The 16,845-nt window shown below is 61.9% G+C and overlaps 5 long non-coding RNA genes across 5 annotated transcripts in view; all 5 read left to right on the top strand.

Annotated features, from left to right (window-relative positions):
- The window catches only part of LOC135330496 (uncharacterized), a 94,668-nt gene extending 89,918 nt beyond the window's left edge, over positions 1-4,750 (top strand). The window contains exons 2-4 of the long non-coding RNA XR_010392504.1: positions 2,646-2,738; positions 2,945-3,030; positions 3,384-4,750. This is a non-coding gene — a long non-coding RNA (uncharacterized LOC135330496). The remainder of the gene's footprint in view (positions 1-2,645; positions 2,739-2,944; positions 3,031-3,383) is intronic.
- Positions 4,751-4,799: 49 nt separating this feature from the next.
- On the top strand, positions 4,800-7,477 carry LOC135330497 (uncharacterized). The gene is made up of 3 exons (XR_010392505.1): positions 4,800-5,327; positions 5,671-5,756; positions 6,111-7,477. It is a non-coding gene; the product is annotated as an uncharacterized LOC135330497 (long non-coding RNA).
- A 542-nt stretch (positions 7,478-8,019) lies between these two features.
- Positions 8,020-9,302, top strand: LOC135330495 (uncharacterized). The gene is made up of 3 exons (XR_010392503.1): positions 8,020-8,054; positions 8,398-8,483; positions 8,838-9,302. It is a non-coding gene; the product is annotated as an uncharacterized LOC135330495 (long non-coding RNA).
- Positions 9,303-10,334: 1,032 nt separating this feature from the next.
- On the top strand, positions 10,335-12,460 carry LOC135330494 (uncharacterized). Its single transcript, XR_010392502.1, has 3 exons — positions 10,335-10,781; positions 11,125-11,210; positions 11,565-12,460. It is a non-coding gene; the product is annotated as an uncharacterized LOC135330494 (long non-coding RNA).
- Positions 12,461-13,009: 549 nt separating this feature from the next.
- LOC135330493 (uncharacterized) lies at positions 13,010-16,353 on the top strand. Its single transcript, XR_010392501.1, has 3 exons — positions 13,010-13,514; positions 13,858-13,943; positions 14,297-16,353. It is a non-coding gene; the product is annotated as an uncharacterized LOC135330493 (long non-coding RNA).
- The last annotated feature ends 492 nt before the right edge of the window (positions 16,354-16,845 follow it).

The raw sequence follows: 16,845 nt of genomic DNA, 5'->3' as shown, positions 1-16,845 counted from the left end.
GTAAAATCTGAGGTAACTTAGAGGAGAGAGGGTGAGGGTTTTGGCGGGAAAAGCTGAGGAACCTGAGAGGCAACAGAGCCAGTATTGTTGAGGGAAAAGCTGAGGTAAAATCGAGGGAACAGGGCAAATATTTTGTAGGGAGATAGTGATAGAACGTAGAGGGGACATGATGAGCATTTTGGAAGCAAAGTTGAGCTGACATTGAGATGGGGAGGTGAAGATTTTGTAGGGAAAAGCTGAGGCAGCTCAGAGGAGAGAGGGTGAGCGTTTTTGAGGTAAAATCTGAGGTAACTTAGAGGAGAGAGGGTGAGGGTTTTGGCGGGAAAAGCTGAGGATCCTGAGGGGGGACAGGAGGAGCAGTTTGGAGAGAGAATTCTGAGGTAACTTTAGAGGGGAGAGGGCGAGGATGTTGGAGGGAAAGGCTGAGGTAAAATCGAAGGAAGATGACTAGCATTTTGGGGGGAGACATTGAAATAAGGTAGAGGGAAGAGGATGAGCTTTTTGACAGGAAAGCTGAGGTAAGATTGAGATGGGGAGCTGAGTGTTTTGTTGGGAAGAGCTGGGGTAGCTCAGAGGGGAGAAGGTGAGCGTTTCTGAGGTAAAATCTGAGGTAACTTAGAGGGGAGAGGGCGGGGATTTTGGCGGGAAGAGCTGAGGAACCTGAGAGGGGAATGGAGGAGCGTTTTGGAGGGAAAATCTGAGGTAACTTAGAGAGCAGAGGGTAAGGATTTCAGCAGGAAAAGCTGAGGTAAAATAGAGGGAACATGGCAAGTGTTTTGGAAGGGAATAGGTAACTTGGGGAGATGGGAGCATTGTGGAAGGAAGATGAGGTTACATTGGGGTGATGAGGTGAGGATTTTGTAGGGAAGAGCTGAGGTAGCTCAGAGAGGAGAGGGCGAGCATTTTGGAGGGGAAATCTGAGGTAACTTAGAGGAGAGAGGGTGAGGGTTTTGGCGGGAAGAGCTGAGGAACCTGAGAGGCAACAGAGCCAGTATTGTTGAGCGAAAAGCTGAGGTAAAATCGAGGGAACAGGGCGAGTATTTTGTAGGGAGATAGTGATAAAACATAGAGAGGACACAATGAGCATTTTGGAAGCAAAGCTGAGGTGACATTGAGATTGGGGCAGTGAGGGTTTTGTAGGGAAAAGCTGAGGTAGCTCAGAGGAGAGGTCGAGCGTTTTGGAGGGGAAATCTGAGGTAACTTAGAGGAGAGAGGGTGAGGGTTTTGGCGGGAAAAGCTGAGGAACCCGAGAGGGGACAGGAGGAGCAGTTTGGAGAGAGAATTCTGAGGTAACTTAGAGGGGAGAGGGCGAGGATTTTGGAGGGAAAGGCTGAGGTAAAATCGAAGGAAGATGACTAGCATTTTGGGGGGAGACACTGAAATAAGGTAGAGGGAAGAGGATGAGCTTTTTGACAGGAAAGCTGAGGTAAGATTGAGATGGGGAGCTGAGTGTTTTGTCGGGAAGAGCTGGGGTAGCTCAGAGGAGAGAGGTTGAGCAATTTGGCAGGAAAATCTGAGGTAACTTTAGAGGGGAATGGTTGGGCATTTTGGAGGGCAAGGCTGAGGTATCTCAGATGGGACAGGACGGCCATTTTGTAGGGAAAATTGAGATAACTTCTGAGGGGAGAAGGCGAGTATTTGGGAGGAAAAGCCTGAGGTACCTGAGAAGGGGCAGAGCCCGTTTTTTGGAAGGAAAGGTTGAGGAAGCTGAGAGGAGGGGACAGGGCAAGCATATTGAAGGGAAAAGCTGAGCCAAATTGGAGGGGAGAGGGAGGGTATTTTGGAGGGAAAAGTTGGAGTACCTCAGAGAAAATAAGGTGATGATTTTGGTGGGAAACCTGGGTAGCTTATAGGAGACAAGGTGGCCCTTTTGGAGAGAGAGGTCGAGGTGCATCAGAGGGAGTGGGGCTGGCGTTCTGGTGGTAAAAGCTGTAGTACCTCAGAGGGGGCAGAGTGAGGACTTTTGCAGGGAAAGGCTGAGGTAGCTGAGAAGGAAGGGACAGAGCCGGTGTTTCTGAGGGAAAAGTTGAGATACCTTAGAGGTGAGATGGAGGGCATTTTGGAGGGAGAAGCTGAGGTATGTCTGAGGGGACAGGGCGAGCATTTTAGAGGGCAAAATCTGAGGTACTTTGGGGGAGACAGTGGCAGCATTCTGGTGGGACTCGCTGAGGTACATCTGAGGGGACAGTGACGTGATTTTAGAGGGAAAAGACCGAGGTACCTCTGAGCAGGCATCAGTGGTCTTGGCAGTATGTAGGTCTGTCAGGAGGTGTGACAGAGTAGTGGTGAAGCTGAGGGTGCTTGAGGACAGCGCAAATGTTTAAGCAGGAAAGTCTGTGGTATCTCTGAAGAGAAAAGCTGGGGTCATCGGGGTGGAAAGACAAGAGAAGAAACATGGCATCCCGTGAGGGACAATATGATGTTTCAAGATTCTGGAAGCAGCAGAAAGGATGCAGCTTTTATCAGGACAGGCTGAATGAGTGGTCTTGGTTTCTGTGATGCTTTTTTGTTCCTGGTACTAAGAGGCAATAGGGATGAAGGGAGGGTCATGGAGCAGGATTTCCAAATGATCACAAAAAGAAAAGGCATCCTCACAGGGATGGATAAATTTTAAAAGCTGAGTGATGGTGTTTTCCTTTATTTAGAGCTCTGCAGCCAAAGCTTCAAAAAAACCAAAAAAAAGCGGTCATGGACACCCTCTCTCCTGGAGGAAGGCAGACGAGAAGCAGTTTCTGCTGGTGAGTTGAGCAAGGGGCCTTCCTGCTCTGAAGGGGATGGGGTAGGGGAGGGAGGCCAGAGAAGAAGCAAGAGGAGGCAGTGGCCAGCAGCACATTCGCCCCTGTTGTGAGCTGCGGGAGTGGTGCTTGAAGAGTCAGTCCTTCCCTGGGTGTAGGAGTTTGGAGCTGACCCCTCTTGGTCCTAAGTGTGCTTTGCTTTCCCGCAGCTCACGGAGAAGCAAGAAGAGGAGTCGTGAGGAGCGGCGAGTCAAGAGTGAGCCTGAAGAGAGGATGAGGAAGATGGAAGAGAAAGGTACTCTAGGCACCAGGACTGTCGTGGAAGCAGGGTGGTGCTCGCGCAGGAGCATGCCTGTCAGCTTTGGTGCCCTTGCTCCCTTTGCGCTGGGGGACCTTGTGGGCGTTTGGGAGGAGCTGCCGCCCAAGGGCAGTGTGGCGAGTGGCCGAGTGAGTGTCACTTTGGCGAGAGGAGCTCATCTGCGATGTTTTAGCTGGGGGGGTGAGGGGGGTAGGGGGAGGGTTGGGTGTCGGGGCAAGGGAGGGGCCTGTTGGGTCGAGCCGTGGGGAGCTCCCCCTGCGCCTCTGTCCTTCGGGCAGGCAGAGGTGGCCCTGGCCAGTGCTAAGCGCGTCTGCTTTGCTTTCCCGCAGCTCACGGAGAAGCAAGAAGAGGAGTCGTGAGGAGCGGCGGGTCAAGAGTGAGCCTGAAGAGAGGATGAGGAAGAGAGAAGAGGAGGGAGGAGAAAGGCACTCTGGGCAAAGGGACCGCCCTGGCAGCAGGGCTGTGGTCACGTAAGAGCATGGCTGGCACCTTTGGTGCCCTTGCTCCCTTTGCGCTGGGCGACCTCCCTGTAAGCAGGGCTCGGGTCTTTGCTTTTGTTGGCCTTTTGCCATGTTGCTCCTTGGCTGCCTGGAGAGAGGGACGAGCCTGTAAGGAGGCTGCGAGTCCCTTTCTCCGCCCCTGGGGGGACAGGGAGCTCACCGGAACCCAGGCCCGCCCTGTAAGCAGGGCCGGGCTCTTTGCCCCCCGCGGCTTTCCGCCTGCCGGCCCCTGGCCGGCGCCACCCCCGCGCTCGGGGTGTGGGCCAGCATTGGCCCTTTGGCGCCCCGTGAAGCCCCTTGGCATGTTGAGTGCTCCGGCCTCCATGCAGCCTGGGGGCAGGCCTGAGCCTCTCCTCCCGCTCCTGGGTACGGACCGGGCCCCCGACGTTGGCTGGCTGCCCTGGGCTCCCTTTCTCTCCTGGAAAGCCGTGTTACATGTCTCCTGTCTGCTGTGCTTGTCCCTTCCCTCTTGTCCTCTGTCCTGTTGGGAGTGAGTGAGCTAGCGAGTGAGCTTGTCCTCTAGGCCTCTGTAAAAAGCGCTGCAGCGTATTAGCTTTGGCTTCCCAGGCCTGAAAGAAGGGCTCTGGGCAGTAGCAGAGGGGTCCCGTCTCGGGCCCAGATTTGAGGAGGGGGGAGAGTTCCGGCTTGCCCCTTCCTCCCCCGGGCAGAGCGGAGCCACTTGGTAATGGTGTGGGCGAGGGGACCTGCCCGTAGTCGGGGCCCAGGTCTGTGCCCGCGTGGCCGCCTGTCCTGCTGGCCACGTGGCCAGCGTGGCGGCCCTGTAGTCGGGGCGTGCGTCACAAGCCGTGGAGCCCTGTGCGCCCGGAGCAGCTTGGCCTCCCTGTAAGCAGGGCGGAGGGGCCTGCCCTCCCGCGGCCTGCTGCTTTAGCCAGCCACCAGGAATGACCCCTCCCCGGCCCGCTAAGGGGGCAGGCGGAGGAAGTGCCCTGCCGCAGGGCGCTGTGCGGCCTCCGGGCCGCTTCTTCTGGGGGCCGCCTGCCCGCAGCCGGGCTCGAGGTGCCCCCTGGGCTCCTGCAGACGTGCTGTTGTGCTGCAGCCGGGCTGGCCAGCCCGTAGGCCGGGCCTAGGCCAGAGCCTCCTGCCCCGTGGGGCTCGGGGCTAGTGCCAGCGCTGGGGGCAGCGCCCTGTAAGCAGGGCCGCGCACGTCCCCTGCGCTGTGCGGGAGGTGCTGGGAGCGCCCGCCTGTAAGGAGGCGGGTGTGCGGGGCCCCCGCCTTTGAGAGGCGCGGGGTCCGGGGCTGTGGGGCGGGGCGGGCCCTCCCTGTAGTCAGGGCGAGGGTGCCGGCCCCCGGCCTTTGGCCGGCGTGCTCCCTGCCTGGCTGCTGCGAGTCATTCCTGTGGCCCTGGGGGAAGGCTGAGCTCTCTGTCTGCCTGGGTGTCGTGGCCCTCCCTGTAGTCGGGGCGCGGGCCTGGAGCCCGCGTGCTCAGCTGGCAGCCGGTTTGGGGCGACCGCCCCGTTAGCGGGGCCCAGGTCAGAGTGCCCCTGCATGGGAGAGAAGGAGCCTCCCTCCGCCGCGGGGCCCCGGGCTGCCCTGTAGCTCGGGGACTGGCCTGTGCCCTGGGGCCCCTGGCCTTAGGCAGTTGGGGCAGTGGCCCCGGCCCCCTGTAAGCAGGGCTGAAGCCTCCTGGGCCACCGCTCTCCATGCCCAGCTCCATTTGCCCAGAGTGCCCGCCTCTGACCCCCGCTGCAGCTTCAATCAAGACCGCTGGACACCTCGTCAGCTGGAGGCCGTGCAGTGGGCAGCGGCTGCTGGTGAGTTGAGCAAGGCCTTTGGCCCGGGAGGTGTTGGGGGCTCGGGCGCAGCATCTTTGCGAAGGGAGGGGCCTGCCGGGCGTTTGGGAGGAGCTGCTGCCCGAGGGCAGTGGGGCGAGTGGCCGAGTGAGTGTCACTTTGGCGAGAGGAGCTCATCTGCGACGTTTTAGCTGGGGCGGTGGCGGGGGGTAGGGGGGTTAGGCGTAGGCTTAGGCTTGGGTGTCCAGGCAAGGGAGGGGCCTGTTGGGTGGAGCTTTGGGGAGCTCCCCCTGCGCCTCTGTCCTTCGGGCAGGCAGAGGTGGCCCTGGCCAGTGCTAAGTGCGTCTGCTTTGCTTTCCCGCAGCTCACGGAGAAGCAAGAAGAGGAGTCGTGAGGAGCGGCGAGTCAAGAGTGAGCCTGAAGAGAGGATGAGGAAGATGGAAGAGAAAGGTACTCTAGGCACAAGGACGGTCGTGGAAGCAGGGTGGTGCTCGCGCAGGAGCATGCCTGTCAGCTTTGGTGCCCTTGCTCCCTTTGCGCTGGGGGACCTTGTGGGCGTTTGGGAGGAGCTGCCGCCCAAGGGCAGTGTGGCGAGTGGCCGAGTGAGTGTCACTTTGGCGAGAGGAGCTCATCTGCGATGTTTTAGCTGGGGGGGTGAGGGGGGTAGGGGGGAGGGTTGGGTGTCGGGGCAAGGGAGGGGCCTGTTGGGTCGAGCCGTGGGGAGCTCCCCCTGCGCCTCTGTCCTTCGGGCAGGCAGAGGTGGCCCTGGCCAGTGCTAAGCGCGTCTGCTTTGCTTTCCCGCAGCTCACGGAGAAGCAAGAAGAGGAGTCGTGAGGAGCGGCGGGTCAAGAGTGAGCCTGAAGAGAGGATGAGGAAGAGAGAAGAGGAGGGAGGAGAAAGGCACTCTGGGCAAAGGGACCGCCCTGGCAGCAGGGCTGTGGTCACGTAAGAGCATGGCTGGCACCTTTGGTGCCCTTGCTCCCTTTGCGCTGGGCGACCTCCCTGTAAGCAGGGCTCGGGTCTTTGCTGTTGTTGGCCTTTTGCCATGTTGCTCCTTGGCTGCCTGGAGAGAGGGACGAGCCTGTAAGGAGGCTGCGAGTCCCTTTCTCCGCCCCTGGGGGGACAGGGAGCTCACCGGAACCCAGGCCCGCCCTGTAAGCAGGGCCGGGCTCTTTGCCCCCCGCGGCTTTCCGCCTGCCGGCCCCTGGCCGGCGCCACCCCCGCGCTCGGGGTGTGGGCCAGCATTGGCCCTTTGGCGCCCCGTGAAGCCCCTTGGCATGTTGAGTGCTCCGGCCTCCATGCAGCCTGGGGGCAGGCCTGAGCCTCTCCTCCCGCTCCTGGGTACGGACCGGGCCCCCGACGTTGGCTGGCTGCCCTGGGCTCCCTTTCTCTCCTGGAAAGCCGTGTTACATGTCTCCTGTCTGCTGTGCTTGTCCCTTCCCTCTTGTCCTCTGTCCTGTTGGGAGTGAGTGAGCTAGCGAGTGAGCTTGTCCTCTAGGCCTCTGTAAAAAGCGCTGCAGCGTATTAGCTTTGGCTTCCCAGGCCTGAAAGAAGGGCTCTGGGCAGTAGCAGAGGGGTCCCGTCTCGGGCCCAGATTTGAGGAGGGGGGAGAGTTCCGGCTTGCCCCTTCCTCCCCCGGGCAGAGCGGAGCCACTTGGTAATGGTGTGGGCGAGGGGACCTGCCCGTAGTCGGGGCCCAGGTCTGTGCCCGCGTGGCCGCCTGTCCTGCTGGCCACGTGGCCAGCGTGGCGGCCCTGTAGTCGGGGCGTGCGTCACAAGCCGTGGAGCCCTGTGCGCCCGGAGCAGCTTGGCCTCCCTGTAAGCAGGGCGGAGGGGCCTGCCCTCCCGCGGCCTGCTGCTTTAGCCAGCCACCAGGAATGACCCCTCCCCGGCCCGCTAAGGGGGCAGGCGGAGGAAGTGCCCTGCCGCAGGGCGCTGTGCGGCCTCCGGGCCGCTTCTTCTGGGGGCCGCCTGCCCGCAGCCGGGCTCGAGGTGCCCCCTGGGCTCCTGCAGACGTGCTGTTGTGCTGCAGCCGGGCTGGCCAGCCCGTAGGCCGGGCCTAGGCCAGAGCCTCCTGCCCCGTGGGGCTCGGGGCTAGTGCCAGCGCTGGGGGCAGCGCCCTGTAAGCAGGGCCGCGCACGTCCCCTGCGCTGTGCGGGAGGTGCTGGGAGCGCCCGCCTGTAAGGAGGCGGGTGTGCGGGGCCCCCGCCTTTGAGAGGCGCGGGGTCCGGGGCTGTGGGGCGGGGCGGGCCCTCCCTGTAGTCAGGGCGAGGGTGCCGGCCCCCGGCCTTTGGCCGGCGTGCTCCCTGCCTGGCTGCTGCGAGTCATTCCTGTGGCCCTGGGGGAAGGCTGAGCTCTCTGTCTGCCTGGGTGTCGTGGCCCTCCCTGTAGTCGGGGCGCGGGCCTGGAGCCTGCGTGCTCAGCTGGCAGCCGGTTTGGGGCGACCGCCCCGTTAGCGGGGCCCAGGTCAGAGTGCCCCTGCATGGGAGAGAAGGAGCCTCCCTCCGCCGCGGGGCCCCGGGCTGCCCTGTAGCTCGGGGACTGGCCTGTGCCCTGGGGCCCCTGGCCTTAGGCAGTTGGGGCAGTGGCCCCGGCCCCCTGTAAGCAGGGCTGAAGCCTCCTGGGCCACCGCTCTCCATGCCCAGCTCCATTTGCCCAGAGTGCCCGCCTCTGACCCCCGCTGCAGCTTCAATCAAGACCGCTGGACACCTCATCAGCTGGAGGCCGTGCAGTGGGCAGCGGCTGCTGGTGAGTTGAGCAAGGCCTTTGGCCCGGGAGGTGTTGGGGGCTCGGGCGCAGCATCTTTGCGAAGGGAGGGGCCTGCCGGGCGTTTGGGAGGAGCTGCTGCCCGAGGGCAGTGGGGCGAGTGGCCGAGTGAGTGTCACTTTGGCGAGAGGAGCTCATCTGCGACGTTTTAGCTGGGGCGGTGGCGGGGGGTAGGGGGGTTAGGCGTAGGCTTAGGCTTGGGTGTCCAGGCAAGGGAGGGGCCTGTTGGGTGGAGCTTTGGGGAGCTCCCCCTGCGCCTCTGTCCTTCGGGCAGGCAGAGGTGGCCCTGGCCAGTGCTAAGTGCGTCTGCTTTGCTTTCCCGCAGCTCACGGAGAAGCAAGAAGAGGAGTCGTGAGGAGCGGCGAGTCAAGAGTGAGCCTGAAGAGAGGATGAGGAAGATGGAAGAGAAAGGTACTCTAGGCACAAGGACGGTCGTGGAAGCAGGGTGGTGCTCGCGCAGGAGCATGCCTGTCAGCTTTGGTGCCCTTGCTCCCTTTGCGCTGGGGGACCTTGTGGGCGTTTGGGAGGAGCTGCCGCCCAAGGGCAGTGTGGCGAGTGGCCGAGTGAGTGTCACTGTGGCGAGAGGAGCTCATCTGCGATGTTTTAGCTGGGGGGGTGAGGGGGGTAGGGGGGAGGGTTGGGTGTCGGGGCAAGGGAGGGGCCTGTTGGGTCGAGCCGTGGGGAGCTCCCCCTGCGCCTCTGTCCTTCGGGCAGGCAGAGGTGGCCCTGGCCAGTGCTAAGCGTGTCTGCTTTGCTTTCCCGCAGCTCACGGAGAAGCAAGAAGAGGAGTCGTGAGGAGCGGCGGGTCAAGAGTGAGCCTGAAGAGAGGATGAGGAAGAGAGAAGAGGAGGGAGGAGAAAGGCACTCTGGGCAAAGGGACCGCCCTGGCAGCAGGGCTGTGGTCACGTAAGAGCATGGCTGGCACCTTTGGTGCCCTTGCTCCCTTTGCGCTGGGCGACCTCCCTGTAAGCAGGGCTCGGGTCTTTGCTGTTGTTGGCCTTTTGCCATGTTGCTCCTTGGCTGCCTGGAGAGAGGGACGAGCCTGTAAGGAGGCTGCGAGTCCCTTTCTCCGCCCCTGGGGGGACAGGGAGCTCACCGGAACCCAGGCCCGCCCTGTAAGCAGGGCCGGGCTCTTTGCCCCCCGCGGCTTTCCGCCTGCCGGCCCCTGGCCGGCGCCACCCCCGCGCTCGGGGTGTGGGCCAGCATTGGCCCTTTGGCACCCCGTGAAGCCCCTTGGCATGTTGAGTGCTCCGGCCTCCATGCAGCCTGGGGGCAGGCCTGAGCCTCTCCTCCCGCTCCTGGGTACGGACCGGGCCCCCGACGTTGGCTGGCTGCCCTGGGCTCCCTTTCTCTCCTGGAAAGCCGTGTTACATGTCTCCTGTCTGCTGTGCTTGTCCCTTCCCTCTTGTCCTCTGTCCTGTTGGGAGTGAGTGAGCTAGCGAGTGAGCTTGTCCTCTAGGCCTCTGTAAAAAGCGCTGCAGCGTATTAGCTTTGGCTTCCCAGGCCTGAAAGAAGGGCTCTGGGCAGTAGCAGAGGGGTCCCGTCTCGGGCCCAGATTTGAGGAGGGGGGAGAGTTCCGGCTTGCCCCTTCCTCCCCCGGGCAGAGCGGAGCCACTTGGTAATGGTGTGGGCGAGGGGACCTGCCCGTAGTCGGGGCCCAGGTCTGTGCCCGCGTGGCCGCCTGTCCTGCTGGCCACGTGGCCAGCGTGGCGGCCCTGTAGTCGGGGCGTGCGTCACAAGCCGTGGAGCCCTGTGCGCCCGGAGCAGCTTGGCCTCCCTGTAAGCAGGGCAGAGGGGCCTGCCCTCCCGCGGCCTGCTGCTTTAGCCAGCCACCAGGAATGACCCCTCCCCGGCCCGCTAAGGGGGCAGGCGGAGGAAGTGCCCTGCCGCAGGGCGCTGTGCGGCCTCCGGGCCGCTTCTTCTGGGGGCCGCCTGCCCGCAGCCGGGCTCGAGGTGCCCCCTGGGCTCCTGCAGACGTGCTGTTGTGCTGCAGCCGGGCTGGCCAGCCCGTAGGCCGGGCCTAGGCCAGAGCCTCCTGCCCCGTGGGGCTCGGGGCTAGTGCCAGCGCTGGGGGCAGCGCCCTGTAAGCAGGGCCGCGCACGTCCCCTGCGCTGTGCGGGAGGTGCTGGGAGCGCCCGCCTGTAAGGAGGCGGGTGTGCGGGGCCCCCGCCTTTGAGAGGCGCGGGGTCCGGGGCTGTGGGGCGGGGCGGGCCCTCCCTGTAGTCAGGGCGAGGGTGCCGGCCCCCGGCCTTTGACCGGCGTGCTCCCTGCCTGGCTGCTGCGAGTCATTCCTGTGGCCCTGGGGGAAGGCTGAGCTCTCTGTCTGCCTGGGTGTCGTGGCCCTCCCTGTAGTCGGGGCGCGGGCCTGGAGCCTGCGTGCTCAGCTGGCAGCCGGTTTGGGGCGACCGCCCCGTTAGCGGGGCCCAGGTCAGAGTGCCCCTGCATGGGAGAGAAGGAGCCTCCCTCCGCCGCGGGGCCCCGGGCTGCCCTGTAGCTCGGGGACTGGCCTGTGCCCTGGGGCCCCTGGCCTTAGGCAGTTGGGGCAGTGGCCCCGGCCCCCTGTAAGCAGGGCTGAAGCCTCCTGGGCCACCGCTCTCCATGCCCAGCTCCATTTGCCCAGAGTGCCCGCCTCTGACCCCCGCTGCAGCTTCAATCAAGACCGCTGGACACCTCGTCAGCTGGAGGCCGTGCAGTGGGCAGCGGCTGCTGGTGAGTTGAGCAAGGCCTTTGGCCCGGGAGGTGTTGGGGGCTCGGGCGCAGCATCTTTGCGAAGGGAGGGGCCTGCCGGGCGTTTGGGAGGAGCTGCTGCCCGAGGGCAGTGGGGCGAGTGGCCGAGTGAGTGTCACTTTGGCGAGAGGAGCTCATCTGCCACGTTTTAGCTGGGGCGGTGGCGGGGGGTAGGGGGGTTAGGCGTAGGCTTAGGCTTGGGTGTCCAGGCAAGGGAGGGGCCTGTTGGGTGGAGCTTTGGGGAGCTCCCCCTGCGCCTCTGTCCTTCGGGCAGGCAGAGGTGGCCCTGGCCAGTGCTAAGTGCGTCTGCTTTGCTTTCCCGCAGCTCACAGAGAAGCAAGAAGAGGAGTCGTGAGGAGCGGCGAGTCAAGAGTGAGCCTGAAGAGAGGATGAGGAAGATGGAAGAGAAAGGTACTCTAGGCACAAGGACGGTCGTGGAAGCAGGGTGGTGCTCGCGCAGGAGCATGCCTGTCAGCTTTGGTGCCCTTGCTCCCTTTGCGCTGGGGGACCTTGTGGGCGTTTGGGAGGAGCTGCCGCCCAAGGGCAGTGTGGCGAGTGGCCGAGTGAGTGTCACTGTGGCGAGAGGAGCTCATCTGCGATGTTTTAGCTGGGGGGGTGAGGGGTGTAGGGGGGAGGGTTGGGTGTCGGGGCAAGGGAGGGGCCTGTTGGGTCGAGCCGTGGGGAGCTCCCCCTGCGCCTCTGTCCTTCGGGCAGGCAGAGGTGGCCCTGGCCAGTGCTAAGCGTGTCTGCTTTGCTTTCCCGCAGCTCACGGAGAAGCAAGAAGAGGAGTCGTGAGGAGCGGCGGGTCAAGAGTGAGCCTGAAGAGAGGATGAGGAAGAGAGAAGAGGAGGGAGGAGAAAGGCACTCTGGGCAAAGGGACCGCCCTGGCAGCAGGGCTGTGGTCACGTAAGAGCATGGCTGGCACCTTTGGTGCCCTTGCTCCCTTTGCGCTGGGCGACCTCCCTGTAAGCAGGGCTCGGGTCTTTGCTGTTGTTGGCCTTTTGCCATGTTGCTCCTTGGCTGCCTGGAGAGAGGGACGAGCCTGTAAGGAGGCTGCGAGTCCCTTTCTCCGCCCCTGGGGGGACAGGGAGCTCACCGGAACCCAGGCCCGCCCTGTAAGCAGGGCCGGGCTCTTTGCCCCCCGCGGCTTTCCGCCTGCCGGCCCCTGGCCGGCGCCACCCCTGCGCTCGGGGTGTGGGCCAGCATTGGCCCTTTGGCGCCCCGTGAAGCCCCTTGGCATGTTGAGTGCTCCGGCCTCCATGCAGCCTGGGGGCAGGCCTGAGCCTCTCCTCCCGCTCCTGGGTACGGACCGGGCCCCCGACGTTGGCTGGCTGCCCTGGGCTCCCTTTCTCTCCTGGAAAGCCGTGTTACATGTCTCCTGTCTGCTGTGCTTGTCCCTTCCCTCTTGTCCTCTGTCCTGTTGGGAGTGAGTGAGCTAGCGAGTGAGCTTGTCCTCTAGGCCTCTGTAAAAAGCGCTGCAGCGTATTAGCTTTGGCTTCCCAGGCCTGAAAGAAGGGCTCTGGGCAGTAGCAGAGGGGTCCCGTCTCGGGCCCAGATTTGAGGAGGGGGAGAGTTCCGGCTTGCCCCTTCCTCCCCCGGGCAGAGCGGAGCCACTTGGTAATGGTGTGGGCGAGGGGACCTGCCCGTAGTCGGGGCCCAGGTCTGTGGCCGCCTGTCCTGCTGGCCACGTGGCCAGCGTGGCGGCCCTGTAGTCGGGGCGTGCGTCACAAGCCGTGGAGCCCTGTGCGCCCGGAGCAGCTTGGCCTCCCTGTAAGCAGGGCGGAGGGGCCTGCCCTCCCGCGGCCTGCTGCTTTAGCCAGCCACCAGGAATGACCCCTCCCCGGCCCGCTAAGGGGGCAGGCGGAGGAAGTGCCCTGCTGCAGGGCGCTGTGCGGCCTCCGGGCCGCTTCTTCTGGGGGCCGCCTGCCCGCAGCCGGGCTCGAGGTGCCCCCTGGGCTCCTGCAGACGTGCTGTTGTGCTGCAGCCGGGCTGGCCAGCCCGTAGGCCGGGCCTAGGCCAGAGCCTCCTGCCCCGTGGGGCTCGGGGCTAGTGCCAGCGCTGGGGGCAGCGCCCTGTAAGCAGGGCCGCGCACGTCCCCTGCGCTGTGCGGGAGGTGCTGGGAGCGCCCGCCTGTAAGGAGGCGGGTGTGCGGGGCCCCCGCCTTTGAGAGGCGCGGGGTCCGGGGCTGTGGGGCGGGGCGGGGCGGGGCGGGGCGGGCCCTCCCTGTAGTCAGGGCGAGGGTGCCGGCCCCCGGCCTTTGGCCGGCGTGCTCCCTGCCTGGCTGCTGCGAGTCATTCCTGTGGCCCTGGGGGAAGGCTGAGCTCTCTGTCTGCCTGGGTGTCGTGGCCCTCCCTGTAGTCGGGGCGCGGGCCTGGAGCCCGCGTGCTCAGCTGGCAGCCGGTTTGGGGCGACCGCCCCGTTAGCGGGGCCCAGGTCAGAGTGCCCCTGCATGGGAGAGAAGGAGCCTCCCTCCGCCGCGGGGCCCCGGGCTGCCCTGTAGCTCGGGGACTGGCCTGTGCCCTGGGGCCCCTGGCCTTAGGCAGTTGGGGCAGTGGCCCCGGCCCCCTGTAAGCAGGGCTGAAGCCTCCTGGGCCACCGCTCTCCATGCCCAGCTCCATTTGCCCAGAGTGCCCGCCTCTGACCCCCGCTGCAGCTTCAATCAAGACCGCTGGACACCTCGTCAGCTGGAGGCCGTGCAGTGGGCAGCGGCTGCTGGTGAGTTGAGCAAGGCCTTTGGCCCGGGAGGTGTTGGGGGCTCGGGCGCAGCATCTTTGCGAAGGGAGGGGCCTGCCGGGCGTTTGGGAGGAGCTGCTGCCCGAGGGCAGTGGGGCGAGTGGCCGAGTGAGTGTCACTTTGGCGAGAGGAGCTCATCTGCGACGTTTTAGCTGGGGCGGTGGCGGGGGGTAGGGGGGTTAGGCGTAGGCTTAGGCTTGGGTGTCCAGGCAAGGGAGGGGCCTGTTGGGTGGAGCTTTGGGGAGCTCCCCCTGCGCCTCTGTCCTTCGGGCAGGCAGAGGTGGCCCTGGCCAGTGCTAAGTGCGTCTGCTTTGCTTTCCCGCAGCTCACGGAGAAGCAAGAAGAGGAGTCGTGAGGAGCGGCGAGTCAAGAGTGAGCCTGAAGAGAGGATGAGGAAGATGGAAGAGAAAGGTACTCTAGGCACAAGGACTGTCGTGGAAGCAGGGTGGTGCTCGCGCAGGAGCATGCCTGTCAGCTTTGGTGCCCTTGCTCCCTTTGCGCTGGGGGACCTTGTGGGCGTTTGGGAGGAGCTGCCGCCCAAGGGCAGTGTGGCGAGTGGCCGAGTGAGTGTCACTTTGGCGAGAGGAGCTCATCTGCGATGTTTTAGCTGGGGGGGCGAGGGGGGTAGGGGGAGGGTTGGGTGTCGGGGCAAGGGAGGGGCCTGTTGGGTCGAGCCGTGGGGAGCTCCCCCTGCGCCTCTGTCCTTCGGGCAGGCAGAGGTGGCCCTGGCCAGTGCTAAGCGCGTCTGCTTTGCTTTCCCGCAGCTCACAGAGAAGCAAGAAGAGGAGTCGTGAGGAGCGGCAAGTCAAGAGTGAGCCTGAAGAGAGGATGAGGAAGAGAGAAGAGGAGGGAGGAGAAAGGCACTCCCTGCAAGCAGGGGCTGTGGTCACGTAAGAGCATGGCTGGCACTACCAGGGTGGTATTGTCATTACTGGGGGCAGGTACTTGCTGAATACTTTCAGCCTGTCCACGGAGGAGGCAGCTGGAGGACCTCCGATGCCGGAGGAGCCGTCTCCTCTTCTCCTGGAGCAGCTCCTGGATCTGCCCCTTTCCCAGTTACTCAAGAAAATGCTTTGTCAAGATGTAGGTTACACCCTGGGCACCTTTCACACCCAACTCTGCTGTAACTCGTGCCAGGACAATTGCACTGCACAGGCGGTCTTGACTTTGCCCCAGCTGTTGGAGGTTTTGCTGTTGTCAGGCTGGTGTGTGTTTGTCCTTGGTAGTTCCAAGGGGGATCTCAGGCTTCTAGGTAGCAGTGCGGTGGTACCGCAGGGGTGTTGTAGGTGTGCGGTGGTACTGCAGGGGTGTTGTGGTAGGGTGTTGTGGTAGGTGTGCGGTGGTACTGCAGGGGTGTTGTGGAGCTGTTGTGGTAGGCGTGCGGTGGTACTGCACGGCTGTTGTGGTAGGGTGTTGTGGTAGGCGTGCGGTGGTACCGCACGGCTGTTGTGGTAGGTGTGCGGTGGTACTGCAGGGGTGTTGTGGAGGTGTTGTGGTAGGCGTGTGGTGGTACTGCAGTGCCGTAGGAGGATTTCTTTTGGCTTGTCCGTGGCCTGCGGCAGCAGGGCACAGTGTTTAGCGTGAGGGGATGAGGATGCGCGAGCTGTCGCGGCCTGTTTAGTGCAGAGTAGGGGGCAGAGGGGAGGTCGCCTGTGCGGTGCAATTGGACGGGGGTGCAGAGTTGCTCTGAGTGGGGTGTCGAAAGCGGCCCAGCCCCAGGCCCCCTCCCTGGCTCCTCCAGCCCTGTGCCTGTGCCTGTGCCTGTGCCTGTGCCTGTGCCTGGCGGGGCTCAGGACGGCCCTGCGTAGCCCATGCGGTGCCACCGCTCCAGCGCCAAGCTGCCAGCTTGCACCTCTCTGCCCTCCGGAGCCAGTGTAGCCATTGCAGGAAACGGAGCTGAAACTTCCGCTAAACAGCTCCTGCCCTCTTCTCTGCCCAGAGTCAACGGGGGTAACCGTCCCGCTCTGTCTTCTTCCCCAAATTCAACACACAGGCCCTTTCAAGAGATGGTATTGTAAATTATTGACCTAAAATGCCTTATTCTTATCATGCCATGTTAATGTAATTAAAGTTCAGGAAGATGCTGGAGCTTGTCTGAGCTAAGCCCCCCCACGGTGCAACGCACCTGTGTGGTGAAACAGCTGCCGTGTGGGGACCTTGGAGCGTTTTTTGGCCATGCCTCAACTCCTGCTGTAGTTTAAAAAAAATAAAGCCTTTCTGTGCAAGAAGTCTCTGTCCTGTCTGTGCCTCAACTAGAAGACATGAAGTAAGGCTGTATGTTCACTGTCCTGTCTGTGCCTATAGCAGAAAAAATGAAATTAAAGGGTATTTTCACTGTCTTGTCTGTGCGCAAAGCAGAAACAATGAAATTAAAGGGTGTTTTCACTGTCTGGTCTGTGTGCAAAGCAGAAACAATGAAATTAAAGGGTGTTTTCACTGTCCTGTCTGTGTAAACCAGAAAAAAAAGAAAGAAGGTTGTGTTCCCTGTCCCATGTAGTTGTAAAGCAAGAAAAAGAAAGAAAATGGTGTTTTTCCCTGTCCCCTGTATCTGTGTAAAGCAGAAAAAAGAAAAAGAAATAAAATGGTGTTTCTCCCTGTTGCATGTCTGTGTAAAGCAGAAAAAAGAAAAGGAAAGAAAATATGTTTTTCCTTGTCACATGCATGTGTAAAGCAAGAAAAAGAAATAAAGTGTTGTTTCTCCCTGTCTCATGTATGTGTAAAGCAGGAAAAAGTAAAAGAAAGAAAATGGTGTTTTTTCCCTCTCTCACGTATGTGTAAAGCAGGAACAAGAAATAAAGTGTTTTTTTTCCCTGTCCCCTGTTCATGTAAAGCAGAAAAAAGAAAGAAAATGGTGTTTTGCCCTGTCTCATGTATGTGTCAAGCAAGAAAAAGAAAATGTGTTTTCTCCTGTCCCATGTATGTGTCAAGCAGAAAGAAATGGAATAGGTTGTGTTTCCCTGTTTGTGGGTAAAGCGGAAAAAAGAAAGAAAAGGGTGTTTTCTCTGTCCCATTTGTGCGTAAAGTGGGGGAAAAAAGAAATAAAACTGTTTTTTCTCTGTCCCGTTTGTGCGTGAAACAGGGAAAAAAAATTAAATGGTGGTTTTGCTGTTCCATTTGTGCCTAGAGCAGAAAAACAAAAAAGAAATAGAGGGGTATTTTCACTGTTCTGTTTGTGGTTCAAAGGGGAAAAAAAGAAATAAGGTTGTTTTCACCGTCCTGTGTGTGAACCGGAACAAAAAAATAGAAATACAATGTTTTTGCCTGTCCCCTTGTGCTTAAAGCCCAAAGAGCCCTGAAATTGAGGATTTTCACT

Source organism: Dromaius novaehollandiae, chromosome 21, assembly GCF_036370855.1.
Source record: "Dromaius novaehollandiae isolate bDroNov1 chromosome 21, bDroNov1.hap1, whole genome shotgun sequence".
NCBI classification, from domain to species: domain Eukaryota; kingdom Metazoa; phylum Chordata; class Aves; order Casuariiformes; family Dromaiidae; genus Dromaius; species Dromaius novaehollandiae.
This window is presented reverse-complemented; position numbering and strand designations above follow the sequence as displayed.